Source organism: Rutidosis leptorrhynchoides, chromosome 4, assembly GCF_046630445.1.
Source record: "Rutidosis leptorrhynchoides isolate AG116_Rl617_1_P2 chromosome 4, CSIRO_AGI_Rlap_v1, whole genome shotgun sequence".
Classification (NCBI taxonomy): domain Eukaryota; kingdom Viridiplantae; phylum Streptophyta; class Magnoliopsida; order Asterales; family Asteraceae; genus Rutidosis; species Rutidosis leptorrhynchoides.
The window spans coordinates 34,616,743-34,621,638 of record NC_092336.1 but is presented as its reverse complement, the minus strand read 5'-3'; positions in this window follow the sequence as shown (position 1 = coordinate 34,621,638).

The following is a 4,896-nucleotide window of genomic DNA, read 5'->3' as shown; positions in this document are numbered from 1 at the left end:
ACATCTAATACTTATTAATGTTTTTAATTAATATAACTATATCTTTTATGTATACATGTCTATACACATAAATGTTTGTGAATCGTCGAGCACAGTCAAAGGGTATTTGATTACTTGAATATAGTTCCAAAACTCTTTAAGACACAATATTACAGACTTTGCTTATCGTGTCGGAAACATATAAAGATTAAGTTTAAATTTGGTCGAAAATTTCCGAGTTGTCACAGTACCTACCCGTTAAAGAAATTTCGTCCCCGAAATTTGATCGAGGTCGTCATGGATAACATTAAGAATGTTTTCATGACAAATATGTGTTGATAAATAGAATTTTATTATTATTGAGTAATATGGATAAAATAATCCGTTTATGTGAAGAGTATGAGTGAAGCTATCACAAAAGAGTGAAATGGGTAAAAGTAGGTTTCGTCATATCTTCTGACATAGATGGGTTAATTTCCGGAGTTCAAGAGATTTGGAGAAAATCTTAATAAGATTTGATTCTTCGGTAATTAAGGAAATTATGATCCGCTTTAAATGCGATCATCTGTTTTGATTGCTCTGTCGGATATTTTACTATAAATCCACCCCCTTCGTTTCCTTACAATTCACACCTTCTATTCTTTCTCCTTTAATTCATACTTTGAATCATTCATCAATATGCTCCATTCAGTTCTGGTTCTCGATATACTTCTAACTTTCATATCTGTCATTCTTCTTTTTCACCTGCCGCCGGAAGAATCTATTTACTTCTACTATACTCTTGGTTTTATAGTGTTTTTAGTTCTCCCGTGTCTTTATATTGCTATATGCATCGATATATATGGTTTGTAATTCCTGGGTTGTCGTTGGGCTTTATATCTTCCCTTATATTTCAAAGTCCCTGCTTCTATCTTCTATAATCATTGTCATCCACAGTTAATGCTCTCTTTTATTTGCTGCGATTTATACTCACATTTCTATTTCGGAGCTTCATGCTCTTGTTTTCTTCTTCCCGACTTCAAGTCAAGCGAATAATGGTCCAGAATTCGTAGTTATGAATTTCGGAATGAACATAATTAATGTTCTAAGAAAGAAATTGTAATGACACGATCTTGATTTGTCAAATTACCAGAATACTTTGGAAAAGACCAAATCATCAAGAAAATATTTTCTTGATATGTTTAAAGTTTAAGTAGAATACAAGAGTCGTGTAATGTGGCACACGATGACGTTATGATCTGTGAATCATCTCGTTCCATTTAGAAACTCAGCATGACTTACTGTGAATATAGTTGATGATTTGCTGAGTCAGAATCGAAGAATGTAACATATTACTTGTGAATTTATATATCTTTCGGGTATTACCTACCTGTTAAAAGTTTCACAAGTAATATTTTGTACCAGAGAATTTTATTACAGTCTTTATAAAAATATATGTATGTATATTTTCTTCAGATGTAATACAGATTTAATGAGCTAATATCATATTAAGCTCATTTGATTTTTGGCTGGATTAGAAATGAATAATCTCTAAAATATTAAAGATTTCATAATCTTCGCGGAGTATTTCACTAATGTAATCAATACTTCGTTATTCAGTTTTATTGAAATTTCTTCAGTGAATCATGTTGGTGCTCATGGAACTCTTGCTAACTTCGCAAGGTACGAATGATGTTTTCTGGAAAGTTTCAAATACATCGAATATGAAAGTATAAAATTAAACATATAATTGAATAATATAGTTTATTATGAAATGGAATTCATTGAGTTGAAACGGAGATTGTGGTTAACGAAGGATGTATATCATAGCATATCAGTAACATGAACTAACCGAGTAGTACCTACTAGTTAAGATTCACACGTAATAGCTTAGTACGAAAAGATTTATTTTGATCTCAAAATTCATATATATATATATATATATATATATATATATATATATATATATATATATATATATATATATATATATATAATATACATATAATTTCTTCAGAGGGAATGAGTTAATACTTCATAACTCGTGGATACGATATACGCGTTGTTGATTAGTGATGATGTTTGCGGTGATTATGGATCTGGCGGAGGTTATGATGTTGTAGATGCTGCTGATGCTGACGATACTGATGGTGCTGGTGATGCTGACGGTACTGTTGATGCTGCTGGTAAAACAGATCTAGCTTGTAAATTGTGCAGCGTTCCGATCAGGGTTTTAGTTCATCATTTCTATTCGCTCACTCATCTGGTTTACAATTAGATCTAGAATAAGTAATCTCTAAAACTTTTAGAAACTACATATTCTCTGCAGAATATTTCTTCGATGAAGTTATGAATCAATACTTCATCGTTTGTTATTGTTGGTATTCCTTGGTATCTATGATGCGTATGACATTGATGTTCGATGTACAGATTGTGATGTTGAGGTGTGGGATGCTGATGTTGTTGTTGGTGGTGGTAATGATACTGTTGGTATTGATGATGGTGATACTATTGACGCCGGTGATGCTGCTGGTGCTTGTAACCTTTGCACCATATTCTCCAAAGCCACTACCCGAGCGCGAAGCTCGTTGACTTCTTCTACTACACCGGGATGATTGGCGGTTCGGACGAGTGGATGAATAAGATCCAGAATTTAAGATAGTATATAATCATGATGAGATACTCTGGAAATGAGAGAGAAAATGGTGTTTCAGATAGGTTCTCCGGTAAGTGCTTCAGGTTCATCGCCAAGAGGGCAATGTGGTGGATGGAAGGGATCACCTTCTTCTTATCTCCAATGATTAAGTAGACTACGAACCCATCCCCAATTCATCCAGAATAGATGATGGCTAATTGGTTGATCCATTCCGGTCACACTGCTTTCGGAGCTCGAGTGAAACTCCATATCGGAATAGTTGTCGGAATCCATGGAATTTGAACTAGATACGTGATCCATCTTGTATAATCAGGGAATTGATTTTTGATATGAGATAGATTATAGGATTTAGTTTGGTATTCTCTGATACATAATTTGCATATGTATATATAATACCAAAATCCCATAAGTTACGGAGAAATTTTCGGAAAGTGTAAGACAGAGTTTACTGTAGTAGATATGCTTAAGATATGAAATTTGTCTATACACTATTTATGCAATAAATGCAGGAAAATGTGTCTAGACTTAAGAATGAAAAGCATGTAATTTCTGACAAGAACTGATAAACAAAACTCGGTAAAAATAGATACGGTCATAGTCCATACTCACTAATGCATCCTAACAATTACCAGTTAAACACACTAATATAAATTCTGGTTCCCTATGACCTCAAGCTCTGATGCCAACTGTGATGACCCGTCCAAATCCATTTGGATGAATACATCATTCATCGATTTCACAGTGAGGTACTGACCTCTACATGATACGTTTTGTAAACATTGCATTCTTTTGAAAAGGCACACCATAAATGAATATCAAATTCCAAGGTTTTCGATATCTGATAATTTCTACATATAGACAATCACCGTAAATAATAGTTTATAATACTACATCCGCTGTCAATGCAGTCAAAATAAGATACATGGTGATGATTTTGTGAATGCAAAGTTTTCTCGAATAAAGCATGTATGACTCCATGCACATAGCTTGTATCACATATAAGCAAACAGCGGAAGACTTCTAGGAACCTGAGAATAAACATGCTAAAAGTGTCAACACAAAGGTTGGTGAGTTCATAGTTTTAATGTTGCGCATAATCTGTATATAAAGGTGGATCACAAGATTTCAGTTGTTTCATTCAGAAACGTTTATCAAAAGATTCTACGAAATTGAGCACCCTGGTAACTAAACTTTAACATTATAATAAGTACCCCTGTTTTAACATACATGCAACCAACATGTACAATACATGCAAACCAACGTGTACTAAACTCAAATAGCATACGTCTGTTTTATAGTTCAGGCTAGGGTTTCTTTACCTGGAACAGACGGGGATGTCAAGCCCTATGGATCCATATATAACTACTCGCGCCCACCAGTTCTTATAACCGGCAGTTACTAGTTACCAAAGCTAAGGGATTTTTGGTTCAAACTCGGTATAGAATTTAGTATGTACTTGTATCCATTGCGTTTAAAATAAAGTGCATGTATTCTCAGCCCAAAAATATAGATTGCAAAAGCAATTAAAAAGGGAGCAAATGAAACTCACCTTAGCAGCACATAAGGTCATTCACCGAAATGTGACCGAAACTCGGAATGCAAAATAACCGTAGATCTCATCCTAGAGAACATATGTTGGTCAATACATGTCTAACAAGCTAGGTCGGGTCATAGTGTATCACAGTCTTAATGCTCGAAAACATTAACAAAAGTCATATCAAAAGTCAACCTGATCCATTATGATCTTTAAATCTATACATGTTTATTAACATAATATAAGTCTTGATAATTGAACGAATTTATAGTTTATCAAGCTCAAAATATTATTTATTTTAGGAGCTATATTATATTTTAATTATCATGGCAATCGAACATATTTTATTATTTCACATAGTTTTTTCAATACTTGTAAAATCAGATTATAGTGTTTATAAAGCTTTAAAATATGATAAGACAGTCAACTTTGACAATTGTTCAACAAGACGAGACGTGCCTTATATAAAAATTCATTTACTCGATTAGTAATATTTGAAAATCCAATTTATCAATCTCATAAATAAGTTGTTTAAATATCAATTGCAGATTCAAAAGCAATTCCGATTAATGTTAATCATAATTCAGTTGACCATAACTTTTAATCCGTTCCTCGAAAACACACGATTTCTAAATGAAAAGTTATTAATTTTTCGATAGCTTTCCAACGACATGCATATCATATACCTTTTATCAATAACATATGTATCAAATTCATGATTCATCATAAACTATCTAACGATAAAATT